Source organism: Dendrobates tinctorius, unplaced genomic scaffold (genome assembly GCF_039654945.1).
Source record: "Dendrobates tinctorius isolate UK_male_01 unplaced genomic scaffold, ASM3965494v1 ptg000060l, whole genome shotgun sequence".
Classification (NCBI taxonomy): Eukaryota; Metazoa; Chordata; class Amphibia; order Anura; family Dendrobatidae; genus Dendrobates; species Dendrobates tinctorius.
The window spans coordinates 46,442,129-46,460,900 of record NW_027361728.1 but is presented as its reverse complement, the minus strand read 5'-3'; the positions used below and the strand labels follow the sequence as shown (position 1 = coordinate 46,460,900).

Sequence of the window (18,772 nt, the reverse complement as noted above, 5' to 3'; positions counted from 1 at the left end):
ATACTACATACATACTACATTCATACAACACACATACATACTACATACATGCTACATATATACTACATTCATACAACATACATACATACTGCATACTACATACATGCTTCATATATACTACATTCAAACAACATACATTGTACATACTACATACATACAACATGCTACAGACATACAACATACATACTGCATACAATACATTCATACAATACATACATAGACTTACAACATACATACATCATACAAACTACATACATACTGCATACAATACATTCATACAATACATACATAGACATACAGTACATATAACATAGAGAACATACTCACCATCACTTGTCACTTTGATCCCCGAAGCCAGTGTCATCTATGAAAAAATATGAAAATAGCAAACAAGCCATTTACTCCCTGATCCGCAGAAATCCACAGGGGTCCCATGCCGATCTCCCGTGGAGAACAACAGCATCAGCTGATGCGACCGCTCTCTAGGGGCTTCAATAATCCAATGACGGGAGGTAGGTATCCTTCCGCACTGTATTCCTCCACTGGGGGCCTGTGCAGGCCTGCCGGTGGTCTGTACGCTCTCTAGGGGCTTCATTAATCCAATGACGGGAGGTAGGTATCTTTCCACACTGTATTCCTCCACCACTGTAAAAAAAATAGTCCCTAGTCTCACTTTTGGCATTGCTGTGCGAGATTCCCACTCAGCTTTTGCCATAAAGTGAGACCAGGGACTATTTTTTTACAGTGGCGGAGGAATACAGTGCGGAAGGATACCTACCTCCCGTCACTGGATTCCTGGAGCCCCGTAGAGAGCGGTCGCATCAGCTGATGCTGCTGCTCTCCACCGGAGATCGGAGTGGGACGCGCGTGGATTTCTGCAGATCAGGGAGTATATTGTTTGTTTGTTATTTTCATATTTTTCCACAGATGACACTGGCTTTGGGGATCAAAGTGACAAGTGATGGTGAGTATGTACTCTATGTTATATGTACTGTATGTCTATATGTATGTATTGTATGAATGTATTGTATGCAGTATGTATGTAGTATGTATGCAGTATGTATGTATGTATGTTGTATGTCTGTAGCATGTTGTATGTATGTATGTAGTATATATGTACTATGTATGTATGTTGTATGAATGTAGTATATATTGTAGGGATGTGACTCGCTCAAGTGCAGCGGGAGACAATCATGAGGCAGGTTCTTCCCAAAGTTCATGAGGTTTATTTGCTCCATAAACCATAAATCTGCATATCACCAAAATAGCCTCCAGCTTAGGCAAAAAAGAACATAAACGTCCGTGGCTTCAGACTCGGACCGAGAGTCTCAGCACATGCTGGGAGCTGTAGTCCTCCCCATATACACTCTCTGTAGTGTCCCACCTGGACACATGGAAGTCTGTCCACACTCTGCCAGACTCCCCCACACTCTCTCACATGTGCTAGACACCTCAATTACATAGCCCTGTAACCACACCCACAGGTGATCACCTGGCTATGACCTCACTAAAGGTTCTATTGCACACAGACATATACAGGCTTCCCTGACACAGTGTAGCAGAAATATCAGCAGTACCTCTGCTGATCAATACACCCTGGAGCCTGCATCCCAAGGCCACCCACCTTGAGACCCATAATGGTCATTTAGGACCCTGCTCCTGTTACCACACTGAATGTGGCTGTACACCCGTCCTGGGACACCCACACAGCGCCCCCTAGCTGACATAGTAGTCACTACACCACATACCTCCCCCCTCTGTTCAAACTTGTGGGGTTGAACACATGACATCACCCAGGGATCTTGAGACCTGGCACCCATGTCACCTTGCCCTACAAGTCGAGAGGACCATCTCCGTCTGTTTTGGTAGTCATACTGAATCATATTTACGTTAGGCCTCCCCCGCCCCCAGCGGTCAGTATCTCGGCCTTGGGCTTTGGCCTTCCCGTCAACGTCCATCAGTGTGACCAGACACTCTTTAGTCTCCACCTGTCTGCAGTGCGCTCCGTCACCTGACATTTCTCTCACTGGCCGGCTCTCCCAGTTCGTACTGTCATGAGTCCCACGTCCAGTTGGGCTAACTGGCTGGTCTGAGTCTGACCCTCTGTCGCTATGTCCACCACCGGGTCTCGTGCGTATGTCACTAAGATTAGAATGGCCACTTGCGGACTCTCGACGTTCTTGCCTTCGACTACCTGTCCTTTCATTCCTTGGAGAATCCCTTCGGGTCCTTACACCTTGGGTTGGAGGTGGATGCCACCTGACGTTCTCTATCTGCTTATTCATCTGCAGTCGATCCTGTCTTAGCTGCTCAATCTCCTTCAGGTACGCTACCCGATATTCCAGGAGCATGCGAAGCTTCCCAATGCTTTCCACCGAACCAACCACAATGACAGGAACCATGTCATCTTCAACGACTTGGATTTCACCAGCAGGTGGGATCCTCACTCTCTTCACACTGGATCGATTCACCATCTCCTGCATCACCTTTCCAAGTCTGCCAACGACTTTCCCCACCAGATTTCTGGGTACCGGAATTATGTCTTCCACAAAGCCCAGCCGACTTTGAGCTTCCCTTGCAAGCTCCAGACGTCGAGCGGCTTTCCTATTACACTCCACGAGTATCTGTTTCATGCGGAGACATTGTAGGTGCATCTCCTTCAGGACAGCCACCCTTCTCTCTGTGTCTTCTGTTTCTGCCAGCATCACCAAATGGTCTGTTTCTGGTGCCCAGCTCACACTATAGGCCTTTACTGCCTTTTTAAAGGTCTCATGCACACCTTTGCTGGCACACGCTTCTCGCACGTCTTCAGGTACCTCCATCACGCACTTGAAGGTCATGGACTTGCTCTCATCCTGGACAGATGGCTCTGGGTTCCCCACGGACACTCCCCTCAAGGTATCTGCCAAGACCGGGTGACTGTCTTGTGCAGCTCTTGGCTCACCATCTTCCTGAGATTTACAGTCTTCAGGACCCTTTTCCAAGATGGGCTTTGGCAGTTCTGCCTTGCTATCAGTCGGGCACGGCTGCTGTACGTCTTCGCCCATCCACTTCTTCTCCCGCAGAAGACCTTTTACTACTCCACTGAGTTCTTGCAGAACTTTATCTCGCTCCTCTGCCAGGTAGCGACGCTCATCCTCTCTCCTGAGAATCTCCTGTTGATGCTTCTCTTGGGCCTCTCTGAGCACCTCCATATCCTTCACTATAGCTTTGTTCCTAGTTTGACACGCTGACAGGTGACCTCTGAGCTCAGAGACTTCCTTCTCCAGCTCATCCACTCTGTGCTCAGCTGCTTGCCTTAGGATTCTTTCCCGTTCGACATGTTCTGTTACAGTCTCCTTTATCAGCTGTATCTCACGATCCTGCTCTCTTTTGTCCATCACGTGTCGCACCACCACTTCTCTAATTATATCTTCAACGGGTACCACTGGGTCAGTCACACCAGTCGAGTGATCCCTCCAGTTACCATCCAGCACCAATGTGACTAGTCCAGTCGTCTCATCTCCCAGCCCACCATCTGTCTTACCACGAGACGTCAGGTCCGTAAGTTGGGCAGATGTCCTTCTTCCGGTCAGTTCTACCTCTGACCTGTCCACGTCAGGAGCCGTCACTGTCTCAGTGTCTGCTTGCCCCACAGTCGAAGCATCTCCATCGTCCGACCAAACGTCATCAAACACAAGAAAGTCCCGGACCCTCTCCCAGGCATAGACTAAGTCCCGTGGTATCCCTCTACCTTGGCACTCACCACCTTTGGTCCCCACAAACACTACCCTGTCTACTGCGTAGTTCACCGTGACCCCGTGTTTACAGCGAACCCTGACATTTTTCTCAGTCAGAGAGAAAACGAGAGGAGTTCCTGTCAGAGTCACCTGACTCTCTGAGTCCAGCCGACCAAAGGCTCCTTCCCAGTGCAGCATCACTGTACACATCTGTGGCCCATCATTACTACCCAGAAAGGATATTCCACATTCTGAAAAAGACCTGCACATACACTGCGGTACTCCAGACATACCTACTGAGTCACCCAGTGCTGTCACTTCTTCAAACTTGGCCCCTTTCTGGACCACCACCCCGCTTTGGGTTGCCACCCCAATTTTGGTCACCGCCCCCTTTTGGGACTCCACCCCTTTTTGGGTTACCACTCCAATTTGGGTCACCGCCCCCTTTTGGGACTCCACCCCTTTTTGGGTTACCACTCCCTTTTGGGATTTCCCCATGTCCGTTCTGCAGAACTTCTTATGCCACAGTCCACACCACACAGTTTGTCTCTCACGATACCAGACAAGTCCTTGCTGGCACCACCACAGCTTCTGCTGTCACAAACCACCGGCACCTCCGTCTGCCGTTCACACACACACAGCGGCTGGTGTCACTGCAGTTCCTGCTGTGCTGTCTTCGTGGACCCGCCGATCCACCGGAAGCCACTTGTCCCCTTCGTAACCCCGCCGGGTTACCGGAAGCCGCTTATCACCCTCAAAGATAAAAAAACCCACAAAAGTGCGCCCATAGGGCCTTACCAGTGCAGGTATAATGGGTTATGAAGCAATAATACAGGGTACTCACCCTCAATAGTTGTGTAAAGCCACAACTACTGTATCCGCTTAGTCACATGTAATAAGCTGCAGCAGGATGGTGTAGACAGACAGCGTCTGCTACCAATGCTCCCAGGGCAGATCCCAAAAAGAAAACACCAGGTCCCTGTGCTGCGAGACCTTCGTGACCCCACTGAGCCACAGCAAGCACCTTCAGGTTTTGCAGAGAAAAAAAAAAAAAAACACATGCACAGTCTCTCACGTGTCCTGTCCGTGTGCTGTTCAGGAGGTACCGTCTCCGCCTGAGACCGTCCAACACACAGGCGCACACCGGGTGCTATTCAGGGAGCCGACCCTCCTCCCAGGGTCTCCCAACACACCGGCCTCACCAGGTCCAAGGTCATATCACGTGTTCCAGGGATCCGATTCCTCTCCCAGAACCTCCCAACACTGACCCTCCAGGACCTTGCTCACTGATCCAGGTCAGTGCAACACGGACTCTTGTCTGTTACATGTGTCGGCCACACAGGTTCCTGGACGCCTCTTCTCCTCAGAGGTATCCCACAAATTTTAATACAGTCACTTTCTCTGACCCCAGTCAGTATTACTCATGGTTGTCAGACCGTCTGCTCTCCTGGCTCAGAATCGCCAGCACTGCCACACGTGCTTCTGGGAATCGCTGCCCGCGTTCTCCACCAATTGTAGGGATGTGACTCGCTCAAGTGCAGCGGGAGACAATCATGAGGCAGGTTCTTCCCAAAGTTCATGAGGTTTATTTGCTCCATAAACCATAAATCTGCATATCACCAAAATAGCCTCCAGCTTAGGCAAAAAAGAACATAAACGTCCGTGGCTTCAGACTCGGACCGAGAGTCTCAGCACATGCTGGGAGGTGTAGTCCTCCCCATATACACTCTCTGTAGTGTCCCACCTGGACACATGGAAGCCTGTCCACACTCTGCCAGACTCCTCCACACTCTCTCACATGTGCTAGACACCTCAATTACATAGCCCTGTAACCACACCCACAGGTGATCACCTGGCTATGACCTCACTAAAGGTTCTATTGCACACAGACATATACAGGCTTCCCTGACACAGTGTAACAGAAATATCAGCAGTACCTCTGCTGATCAATACACCCTGGAGCCTGCATCCCAAGGCCACCCACCTTGAGACCCATAATGGTCATTTAGGACCCTGCTCCTGTTACCACACTGAATGTGGCTGTACACCCGTCCTGGGACACCCACACAGCGCCCCCTAGCTGACATAGTGGTCACTACACCAGAATATGTAGTATGTATGTATGCTGTATGAATGTAGTATGTATGTAGTATGTATGTATGATGTATGAATGTAGTATATATGTAGCATGTATGTAGTATGTATGTATGTTGTATGAATGTAGTATATATGTAGTATGTATGTAGTATGTATGTATGTTGTATGAATGTAGTATATATGCAGCATGTATGTAGTATATATGTATGTTGTATGAATGTAGTATATATGTAGTATGTTTTTTTTTCTTTTTTTACATTCAACACATTAGCCGGATGATGGGACTACTACTGTCCCATCATTGGCTAATGTGTCAATCACTGTCATTGTAGCAGGCATCGCCCGATGGGACTTGTAGTCCTATCGGACGATGCCTGCACACACACAAGACCCCCGGCAGGCACGCACAGACCACCGGCAGCCAGCACAGGCCCCCGGCAGCTGGCACAGGCCCCCGACAGTCGGCACAGACCCCCGAGAGGCCCGTACAGACCACCGGCAGCCGGCATAGACCCCCCGACAGTCGGCACAGACCACCGAGAGGCCCGCACAGACCCCGCCCACACACACAGACATGCACAGTGTCAGCCCACACTCTTCCCCCCTCCCGAACAAGATGTACGAGGCAAGAAAGGGGGTTTTTTTATTTCCGATATTTCTGTCCCATTGACTTGAATGGGACTTCCGGTATTGGAATCGGTGATACCCGATACTTTTTTTGTATCGGGCAGATGCAATCCGATCTGATATTTCTGAATATCGGATGGTATCGCTCAACACTAATAATGACATTGCTCCCTAATCACCCAACCTAAAATCTGCTGAGAATTTGTGGACTCTTCTTAAACAGGAAATTTATGGTAAAGAAAAACAGACACCTCACTAAACAGTGTCTGGGGAAGCTTTGGTTGGTGCTGCTCAAAAAGTTGATAATCCACATATTAAGAAACTGACAAACTCCATTAATGTAAGACTTATAATTTTTATTGAAAAGAAGGGGGGCTATTTTGGTTACTGGTGTTTTTTTTTAAATGTCAGATATATATTTTTGTACATTTTGATTTGTTGATTATTCTCACTTTAAAACATGAAAATAAACTATTGAAATGAAAACATTTACATTTTTTCAAATAGTTGTTTAATAATTCTGCACAGTAATAGTTTCCCAAAAATATTGCCAACGTAGATAGTCTATTAAGAAAGACCAAACCTTACTTTTTTCAATTTCCAGGTTTCAGGTTTCTTAACATTTTCGATTGTCTGACAGCACTGTAGTTGCTCAATAATAAATTAATCATCAAAAATAATGCTTAATAATTCTATACACAGTGTAGACGCAAAGTTGGCTCATATAACAGTATCATAGAGCACATAGATTAGACCATAAGCATAAAAACACCACTGGTCAGAGTTGTCATTCAAGCAGGAGGTCACTGCCTCCCGACAAGCAGAAACAACATTGAGTTGATCAGCAATGAAAAAGACTCCAATGAAAAATATGTCACTCTAAAATTATTCCCATGTGGAGGCCCCAAAAATTATTTGAGGATTTCACCTTTGATTGACAGGTCCTACTGTTGTTTGTGTGTCCTATATTTTATAATAGGGCCCATTAGGGCAAAGAGGGACAGCTGCTGAGGAGCAGGGGAGCCAAAATCGCATATCACGGTTGCCACCCTCCGCTGGTAGGCAGGAGCACATCCCTATTTGTAGTGCGTCTTGTGTTTTACATGTTGTTAGTCCTCTTTAATATTGACATTCATTAAAAGTTATATTTTATCAATTTTAGGGTCTTCACATGTGAGCCATTATAGATAAACCCTGATCCTCTTTATGAATTACTGAACTTCATTGACTCTAAAATTGACATTAATTTAAAAGTGGTAGGTCCTGTGTGGCCAATGCAACCTACTGCTATAATCTATTATCAGTGCTAATAAAGTATCTGAAATGTTGTTCTTTATTTCTGCACCAACACAATATGGTGCTAGATAAAGAGGTAGTCTCACTGTCATGCCGCTATCACCCGGGGCCGGGACTCTGCGCCCGACGTCACCACTTGCCGAGGCCGCTCCTGGGATCCCATCGGGTGCGCACGCGCACCTCTCACACTTGATCCTATGGCTGCACTGTCTTGCTAAGCATGCAGGTGCTCTACTCTCTGCCCTGACTGCAGCCACGCCATCTCTATGGTCCTGGATGACCTGATCCGGAAGTCCCAGCGCTCATGCCCTATATTAGGCTACCTTTTCCTATGGGAGATGCCAGATTATTGTTGTGCTTCCTTGCTAGGCCTGCTTGTTCCCTGCTTGGCCACGCTCTGTATTCAGGTCACTTGCTCTGTGCTCTGCCGTGCTTCTAAGCACGCGCTCTGCTCCGGCCTTGTGTCCTGTCATGCTTCTTGCAAATAAAGTCCATGGAGCCTCATTTAAGAGTCTCAAACACGGGACTAGCCAGATTTTCCTCCAGGGAAGGACCCAGCCAAGGGGTGGCTCCTTTCGGAAACCACCATTACCACCATTTTAAGTGGCCCTTTAAGTCAATATCCAGCTCTTTATGAGTTTACAGATATGACAAGGGAAATACCAAGGCCTGGTATCCATCCACAGACAGCTGTTTCGGGGTGTTGCCCCTCATCAGTGTGAAGTAGGATTCTGGCTTGGTGGGAGCAATGCCTAGTAGACCAACATCACAAAACAATCAATGACCTCAGGGAGACCAGTCAAAGAAAACACTGCGGCAGCCGGCAAAGGCGCTCAATCAGTGAAATCCTAGGTGCAATGCTCCCTGGGAAATATGAATATGCAAATAAAGTCCGTGGAACCTCATTTAAGAGTCTCAAACAAGGGACTAGCCAGATTTTCCTCCCTGGAGGAAAATCTGGCTAGTCCCGTGTTTGAGACTCTTAAAGGGACTAGTCCCATGTTTGAGACTCTTAAATGAGGTTCCACGGACTTTATTTGCATATTCGTATTTCCCAGGGAGCATTGCACCTAGGATTTCACTGATAGAGCGCCATTGCCGGCTGCCGCAGTGTACTCTTTGACTGGTCTCCCTGAGGTCAGTGATTGTTTTGTGATGTTGGTCTACTAGGCATTGCTCCCACCTAGCCAGAATCCTACTTCACACTGATGAGGGGCGACACCCAGAAACAGCTGCCTGTGGATGGATACCTGGTATTGGTATTTTCCTTGTCATATCTGTAAACTCGTAAAGAGCTGGATATTGACTTAAAGGGCCACTTAATATGGTGGTAATGGTGGTTTCTGAAAGGAGCCACCCCTTGGCTGGGTCCTTCCCTGGAGGAAAATCTGGCTAGTCCCGTGTTTGAGACTCTTAAATGAGGCTCCACGGAATTTATTTGCATATTCGTATTTCCCAGGGAGCATTGCACCTAGGATTTCACTGATTGAGCGTCTGTGCCGGCTGCCGCAGTGTTTTCTTTGACTGGTCTCCCTGAGGTCAGTGATTGTTTTGTGCTGTCATGCTTCTTAGCACACCCTCTGCCTTGCCTTGCACCCAGGCATGCTTCCCAGCACAAGCTCTGTCTAGCCTTGTACTCAGGCGTGCTATCCTGCACACGCTCTGCTTTGCTTCATACCCGGGCGTGCTTGTCACTACACGCCATACGCGCTCCTGTACCCTGTGTGCTCCCGTGTACGCGCCTTGCACTACCCAGTACCTAGTGTGCTCCCGTGTTCATGCCCTGTACTGTCCTGAACCCTCCGTACTCCCTTGCACACGCCCTGTACTATCCCATACCTCGCGTGCCCCTGTGTCCAAGCTTTGCACACTCTTGTATTCTGCATGCTCCCTGTTGCATCTTGCTAGACACACTCACTCGTGTCTTCTGTGAGCCAACCACCTGATTCCAGCAGTCATGGTACTTCACCCCCTGGGTCTGGCCCTTACACTCCCTGTATATGGGGTGGTCCTCACTAGGTTAGCTTGCCCTGGGTGGGTTGGTATCATGACCCAGAGGGTCAAATCCAGTAGTCATCACACTCACCTTGTGTGTTCATCATCACACTGTTGAACAGCCTTTTACTTTCTTGCTTCTGGGGGTTGTCAGAGAGGTGATAGATACCGGATCCTCTTTCTTGAGTGAGAGTTCTGGTCCAGTTGCTTTCTTTCTGATCAGCATATTCTGCTATTGTGACACACTTAGGTCTCTCAGTGTTCTTATGCTGACTGGATAATGTTATCACTATATTTGCATATAGAGAAAACAGAAGCACATGTCTAGGAAGGTGAGAGCTGTGATTAGGAGAATTACTATATAAACTATATTGGTAGCTGGGTGATAGGGTCCAGAAATCTTACAGGATAGATAACAGACCAAGAGTTGAGAGAGAGGGCAAGGGACGTGAGCAGTTAATTGTTGTATGGAAATCAATGGTCTGGAGAAAGATGCATAGCATCTCTCCTCAGCCTGAAATGAAGCTAGTACACATACTCATCCAGACTCTGGTTGACGAATCTCCAAGACAACAAGCTGCACTGTATATAAGATAAAAGTTCTCATGGCAAAAGAAAGACAGCAGATACAAAAGCAAGTCAATTGCAAACTTGCTTATTTTCATGCTGTCTAACAAATAAAGCAATTCAATAACGTGAGCGTACCATTTTATGCGAAAATATTCTTACTGCACTCACCAGTTGCTAATGGTTCAAGCCTTTCAGGAATCTGTTTTACATAATAGAACCAGTGGCAGCGATAAGGCTCTCAACAGTGTGCTGCATGGCGACAAACTGACATCTGTATCTCATTCTTGAAATATTTAAAGTGAAGTCCTAGTTTTGCAAGACATCATCTATTCGCAGAATTCACAAACTGCTGGGATACAGAGAATTAAGCCCTGAAGTGCCATGTCAGAATGGATTGGTGGCCCCAGCATGCATGCCACATCTGCATTCATCTGCACTCAGCTATTTCCATTAGTACCATAGATATTAAATAGGGCAGTGGTGCACATGGGCAGCTAATTGACCCTTCGAATGAGGCATTTTTAGAATCCCATTTATGGGCACATTTGGGTCTTGGTGTTTGGACCCACAGCGATTAGAAAGTTATCAACCTTTAATACATTCAGGGGCAAAAAATTATAAAAAAGCAGTACCATTCTTTGGTAAGACACCTTATCTTCTTCCTATCAATATTCTAAGGTGATGCTGAGGTCTGATTCTTGCAAGATAATAAAACTTTTGCACTTGTCCTCTCGGCTTACATGGCCGTAGGTTTGAGCTGAAAAATAATGCACTTCCCATATCTGGAAAAATAAAATCTCTTTACTTTGGAATAAATTGGCTATATGAGAATACTGTTGGGTTATAAGAGGGATAGCACATTACATTTTTTAATTTTATATTTGGTCTATAAAATACAAGCATGTTTATCTCTGTTATTCCTTGTCACGTCTTTTACTAATGACACTTTATACTATATAAAACTACATTTACACCATCCTAGCTACTTTGTGCATTGCGGCATCCTGCTATTAAAAAGGAATAATGATTCAAGCGCAATGCATGAAGGTCAGCAAGGCAACATTTAATACACAGAGCCAACAAAACAAATTCAGTATGGTGGTCAGGTCCTAGCAATCAGAGAAACAACCTTGTGCTCAGCAGTGCCCAGCGAAGCATGGAATGATCCGGTATAGTTTACTCATTTTTGCCATTCACTGTATGTTTCCTAAAAGCTATTCTGGAAGCATTAGGACAACAATGCAGATGTAAAATGGACCATTATCTTCTGTTTCGGGGATTTTTTTGTCTTCTTTCTATTAAAATTAGTTGATGCAAAATGTTAAATATTTAATAAAATGAAATTATAAAAATGCAAAGATTATTGGGAAATGATATATACTGCTGTGTATAGCATTGCTTTTGTATTATATATTTATATCTTTGCTTTTGCACTATAGTGACCATGTTGCATTCAGTATCTGTTCTGTTCTAATGTCAACGGCTTCATTTACCCAACGGAGACAAAAGAAAAGGAAAAGATAGGATAGTAGCAGCAACGTCATCATTTCTATATTCAAATATTAATGGATTTATTAATTATTTACTTTTTTATTACTTTTTTCTTTTTTTTTTTTGTAATAGCAATTTATATGACTTTGAGATTGTTCCAATATAGTCCACTGCTGTTTTCTGTAGCAAATCTCGCAGTCTTGACTTTTGTTGCTGGTGTGATTTCTGTTATTAGAGGTTTGGGAAATAAAACAGAAATAGCATTGATAAAAATTGAACTTTCAGCTTTTCGGAATGTTATTTTTCAAGGAAATAACTAATATTGACGTAAGTGGGAACCCTTAAAGCTATGGGGACGATGTAAGCAATGTTTTAGCACAGTACAGTGGACACCGTTTGACTTTAGGCGTGCACTTTTTAGTGCTCATGGCTATGTGTTTTCTACATGGGATGCAATATAGTGTTAATGTGTTGCATTGTCTTGGCACTGTGTAGCCCACATCACGAAACATGGTCAATGTTCATCAACGGAATGTAAGAACTATGCCAATATAGTTTTTAAAATTTACGTCAATATGATCATTACTAGGGTTGAATCAGTGTCTGAAAAATATGATGCTCCTTTTTACTCTTTAAAAAAGGCAGCAAGAACATGCGTGATAGACTAAAACGTAGCTTATTTTGGTATTAGGAAGTGTTTGTGTTACTATAAATCTGATTTTCACGTACGAGTGCTTTCCATCGTGTTCACAGAAAGCACAGCACTCGCACCTGTGATCATCTATGGGGTCAGTAACATATCTGATATTTTCATGGACCAAGCAGTCTGCGGAAAATTGCAGAGACATGACCGATTCTGATCCGAGGGTCGGCTGTGCTAGTCAATGGATTCATGAAGAAAAGACACCGCTCTCAGATGACATCCAAGTGTGGTACAATTTTCACGGACTGTCTTAAAGGAGAAGCTGCAGAAACTTTTTTTTTTCTCCACGAACATGAAAAACTGATGAATCACAGATGACAGTCTAATAAAACTCTGATCAATGTCTGATCAAAATCGATCCGTTCTTCTCGTATGTGAGAAAAAATGGATATCTGAATGAGGCCTTATACGCAGATTTAGTAAAGTATCTGTAGATGCTTCAATGTCACTGCTACAGATACAGTAATACCAATACTGTTGCATATACCCTTACAATCTAATAATTCCATCAAAAAGAATTTTCATTTATGGCATAAGAAGAGTTTTCATCTTCCAGTTGAAAGAGCTACAGCTGTGCCTTGGTTGTTTTATAAAGTGACATTGGAAAAGGTGGCACGAACCACTATTTATAAGGGCACTCACTGTTATCTAACCACACACAAAGACCAGAAGACATTTTTCACGTCTGTTTTCATATGTGGTTTTCACACATTTTTGGTGTTTTCCATAGCCAGAAATGCTTTAACCCTTTACTACTATCGGACGGAATAGTACATCCGATGGCAGCACCCCCGCTTTGATGTGGGCTCCAGCGATGAGTCTACCTCAAAGTCGGGACATGTCAGTTGTTTTGAACAGCTGACATGTGCCCGCAATAGCCTCGGGCAGAATCGCGATCCACCCGCTGCTATTAACTAGTTAAATGCCGCTGTCAAACGCTGACAGCGGCATTTAACAATCACTTCCTTCCATCCGGCTGGAAATGCGCTCACCAGTGACCCGTGTCACATGATTGTGGGTCACCGGTGTGTCGGCATGCCAACCAGAGGTCTCTTTGAGACCTCTATGATTGTTGATGCCAGATTGCTGTGAGCGCCACCCTATGGTCGGCGCTCATATAGCAATGCAGTAAATCTGCTACATAGAGGTGATCTGAGCATCACCTCTATGGAGCAGAGGCGATCGAGTTGTGGCAGCTTCTAGCTTCCCATGGAGGCTATTGAAGCCTGCTAAAAGTAAAAAAAAAAAGTTTTTAAAATTATGAAAAAAATACAAAAAACATAAAAGTTCAAATTACCCCACATTGAAAATAAAACAATAAAAAAAATCAAACATAGTCATATTTGATATCGCCATGTTCAGAATTGACAGATCTATCAACAAAAAAAGGATTAACCTAATCACTAAATGGCGTAGCGAGAAAAAAAAATCAAAACATCAGAATTACATTTCTTTGGTCACCACAACATTGCATTAAAATGCACAGTGGGAGCGCTGTTAATACATCCACTCCTGACTGTAACTGACTGGGAAAAAAATGGAGTAGCCGGCGCATGCTCAGTAACTAGCTGTGCCGTCATCGCTCATCACTGAGTGCGCTCTGCTCCATTCATTCCCCAGTCAGTTACAGTCGGCAGCAGCTGTATTAGCAGCACTCCGACTGTAAATATATTAACCCACGAGATGGATTTACGCTGTGGGACGTGACTGAGCGCCGGACAGGTAATGTATAGATTTGTTTTATTATGTTCACCTTTTTTTCAGAAGAACGAGGACTTTGCAATGGAATTAATAGTATAATAAAGATAATAAAAATGTGTGTGTTGTATTTTTTCATTAAAATAATTTATTCTTATTGTATGACTGTGTTTATTTAACAGTTTCTTTACTGTAGGATTAGTAATGGATCGGTGTCTTATTGACACCTCTCCATTACTAATCCGGATTTAATGGCACATGGGAAGAACCGGGCAAAGCTAATAGATGCACCTTTTCTGGGCAGCTGGGACTGCTGTTTTTAGGCTGGGGGGCCAAGATCAATGGCCCCTTACCAGCCTGAGAATATCAGCCAGCCCTCAGCTGTTGGCTTTAGTCAAGTTGGTTGTCAAAAATAGGGGGGAACCCAATGCCATTTTATTAAATTATTTATTTAAATAATTAAAAAAAAAACAGCGTGGGGACCCCTCTATTCTTCACAACCAACCTGGCTGAAGCTGACAGCTGAGGGTCGCAGCCCCCAGCTGTAAGTTTTCGTCTGGTTGGTTATTAACATGAGGGAAAACCCACGTAGGGATTTCATTCTGCTCTCGTGCTGGCAGAGCAGGAGAGCAGAATTACAGTTGCGGTCAGCATTAGCCGCTGGGAACAGTGCTTACTGTAGTGCTTCTTCAAGGTGGCATCCGTGTGGTCCTGATCTGGCACACTTGCAGCACACGGTTTCCACAAGTGTGCCACACGGAGGTACCACGTGTCCACATGGACACACGGACATGGATAGCTCCGGTACCAGATTTTCCGGTGTCTGAATTATCTGGACGTGTGAAACCGCCCTAAGTCTGACAGGTTGCTATTTTTGTATTTGTAATTTTGCCGTTTCACATTGGAAAAAGACAGTAGTTTTTCTGCTCTTCTATCAGAGCTGACATGACAGTCAGTCTGCCATCTTGGTGTCATGCACCATACTCTGTTAATAGTAAACAATTTACATAAAGGGTTTTGTCGGTTCAGACAGCAACTTTGGCTGTAACTGTATCATGTCTATCAGAATGTAATATGCCCACTGTTAGGATATGAGCTGGTTATCCGTTCAAGTTGTCGCAACGGGACCACTCAAATTAATTGGCAGTAATCTGCGAAGTAACACCTCATCTGCTTCTCTCAAAAGAACAAAGAACATTGAGAGAAGCAGGAAGAGAAATTAGTTGGCATGTGACCACAAGAATCAAAATCTCTTATGAGTAGTGATGTGATGACCACTCAGACAGACAAGTAAAGCCAAATCCTAACAGTGTGCATATTATACTCTGTCAGGACTCGGCATGGTACAGTCACTGCTGAAGTTGCTGCCCTGGCCCATAAAAGTAAATGTTGTACCATGTCTTACTATTGGAGTGTGGTGCATGACAGCATGATGGCAGACCTAAACTGCCATGTCAGGTTTGTCAGAAAAATGGAAAAACTGACCGTTTCCAATGTCAACTTGCAGAATTACAATCACATACATACATGTATTACTCATAAGATTTCACACAATTGCACATATTACATTAACATTGTACTTACACACATGCAACACATATTATATAGAATATATTATACTTTCCTATGTTAAAGCCTTTTCATACACGGGGCTTCAGAGAACCAGTAGGTAGAGAAGCTGAGTACATGACACCATTCAGCCTCCTCAGCCTGACAGTGCGATGCATGCACCTATTCCTCATCTATTTAGTTTGGGTGCCAAGCTGACAGAAGAGTGTGCTGGGGCACCAAGTGGGGGGATAAACTGACCCCACTGCAGTCTACAGCCAGTGCCCTTTGGTACCGCACAGAGCTAAGGCCGGTAATGCTGTACTGTATCAGTATCAGTAGATTCTCTATACCGTGTAGAAATTTAAAAAAATGTCTCTTAAAGATGTGCAATACTTCAGATTCCATCAGCTAGTAATTTAGGAAAGGATATCAAAGTGGAAAGATTTTACATATTTTATTGTGACAGTTTAGAAATAAAGCCCAAGGCACATTGGATTCATAGGCTGTTCTAAAAGGCCTTAACCATAGACATTACAATGTACCGGTGATTGAATGCATTATAGTCCAATTTCATGGTACATGAAATGGAGTTTGTATAAAAATGGTCTGTGTTTAAATTGATAGTGCATGCAGGTCAGATATCAACAATCGCAATTGGATGCTTTTACGCTGCCACAATATTAACTGTGATTTTGACTAGCCATGTCTAAAGCAAATCTATAGCATTTTTCCATTTTGTCAGTTTAGTAAATGTCACTTTGCAAACTGTTCTGGAACAGCACTTGTTTTCTCTTCAGTGTGACAGGCAGTCTTTGTAGTGCATCACCGGGGATACTTTCTGAATAGCAAATGTTAAGTCACTTTCTTTGATTAGGCACCACAGTATAATGCGACATATGTCCTGCTATAAATCCCGAAACAAGTACTTCTTCTCCAGGTTGTAGATATTGGGCAAGCATAAATAATGCGCTTGCTTTTTCTGTTATTTCTACTTATTTAGCATAAATACGTTTTCTGGCAACCGTGTTAGTTGTTAAAAATGAGCTTATCAGGTATTTGTACATTTGACACTAATCTCTTTCTGCCACATCATACTTGCAAAATTATTATTTGTAACCAGCAGGGAAAAACACTGAGTACAAAATTTCTGTATATAGGGCATGGAGCTGATTATGGAAAGGCTTGTTTGCCGCATGTGGAATGTGATATCATTGTCTTTTCTCTTTTCTGCTGTACAGTATGTGAAAAATGCTGCTTAGAAGACCATTAAACCCAAAGTCTGAAGTTTATTAAAGCAAAGCTTATAAAAAAAAAAAAAGCTTCTGACATCATTTGAATATATGTATGAAACATTTTCTAAAAGTTGTCAGAACTGGGCAAAGAGCAGCAATCATTGGGGCAGAGTTTATTTTGGACTACATCTACATTCTAATGATCCCATTACAAAATTCCACAATTAGCCTTTTTGTCAGCCTGAAGTAGTTAAAGAATGTTTGCATTCATTCTCTTCTCATAGAAACATAAGAAAATATATATTTTATCACTGATTATAGCTCTGTTCTAGATAGCTGAAGCTGCGGTGTTAAACTTTCCACTGGATTTTTTGATGCTTCTCTACTGATTGTGGAACAATTTTTGTTTTTCTTCTGTGCTCCTCAGTTCTAAAGTTATGCAACTCAGTAATAAAGATGGAAATTTTCCTTTCAATCAACCAATGTGCAGCACAGAATTTCTCTGCAGGTGAGTCCCAGCTTTAATTGGTCAACATCAGAGGAGAAAGGGCAAATGCGCACATGTAATATTCACATTCAGACCAGTTCATATCGCCTCTGTTTCCCCTTCAGTCACTGGGTAGCACCGCATATTCTTTGTTGCGGGTGATAAGGAGATGAGGCAGTGCTGTTAAATTTACTGTGACTTTTGGTAATGGAGTTATGGGGTTAATTCCTAGTTGCTTAGATTTTTCCTTTCTGTGAGCCCTGAGTGGGCTTCTTTATTGTTAATCTTATCTGCCCTCCTGGTGCTGACCGGTGGTGACCTGAATATCTGACTACTTTTGCCTGCCTTCAGCTGACTTCATCGCCACAATACAGGGAACCCTATCTCAGTCGAGATCCCTGTACAAGGGTTAAAGAATGAAGGCCATAGCAACCTCTGGGATCTGCTAAATGGAGTTAGATGCATTAAATCTGTCAATGGTAGCCATTTTTAGAGCTGATATGTGACTATTTGAGAGGGTGTGAGCGAGCTGTCATGTCCCTCCCACGAAGACTTCATTGAGTTAATGTTAAAATATGTCTTATTGAGTGTTAAGTTAATATAAAAAGTATGTTTCCCTATGGCCATGGTGTGTGTCAGGTTCCTGCAGTGTTAACTGCAAATCCGGCCCCTGGTTGGAGGCGGATTTCTTGAGGGACCAGTGGGGAGATTTTAGGGATTTAGGAAGTGATGAAGAGTGGTGGGAGTCAGAGTTGGGGAGGAGGTGAAAGGGAGAGCACAGGTGGACCAGTGGTGGAATATAAAAGATTCAGTAGGAAGAGAGACCAGTAACAAAGGCGGCAGTCATCACAGGCAAGTGGGAACCTCCTGCAAAGAAAGGCCAGAAAACGTAATTTCCAGTGGAAAGGAAACCTTAAGGGAAAGGGTAATAGATCCCTGCTTTGGTACTGAGGCTTTTATGACTAGATTAAGCAAAGAAACAGGGTAATAGGATCATAGTGATACACCTGGACCCATATGACCCTATACCCAGGTAAATTGCTGTACCTATTACCAGGATCAAAATGCTTACTTTAACTCTTGGGCAGTAGCCAGTGTAGTTTATGGTAGGCGATGAAAAGTGCATAACCTGTTACTCCCTGTTCACCAGTTTGGCTGTGCATAAAAAGTACATTGTTTGTAAAAGTTGGTTTGGCTCCCTGATTGAAAGGGTTAAACGAAGCAGTACTGCACCAAATTTATAAAAAAGGAAGATGGAGGTATCAGATTCTGAAGTAATCTCGCTCTTACACACCCTCAACACTCA

At 44.1% G+C, this 18,772-nt stretch overlaps 1 long non-coding RNA gene across 1 annotated transcript in view; it reads left to right on the top strand.

Moving 5' to 3' along the window:
* LOC141092769 (uncharacterized) overlaps positions 1-17,552 on the top strand; it is a 32,939-nt gene extending 15,387 nt beyond the window's left edge. The window contains exon 3 of the long non-coding RNA XR_012232906.1: positions 17,407-17,552. This is a non-coding gene — a long non-coding RNA (uncharacterized lncRNA). The remainder of the gene's footprint in view (positions 1-17,406) is intronic.
* Positions 17,553-18,772: the final 1,220 nt, after the last annotated feature.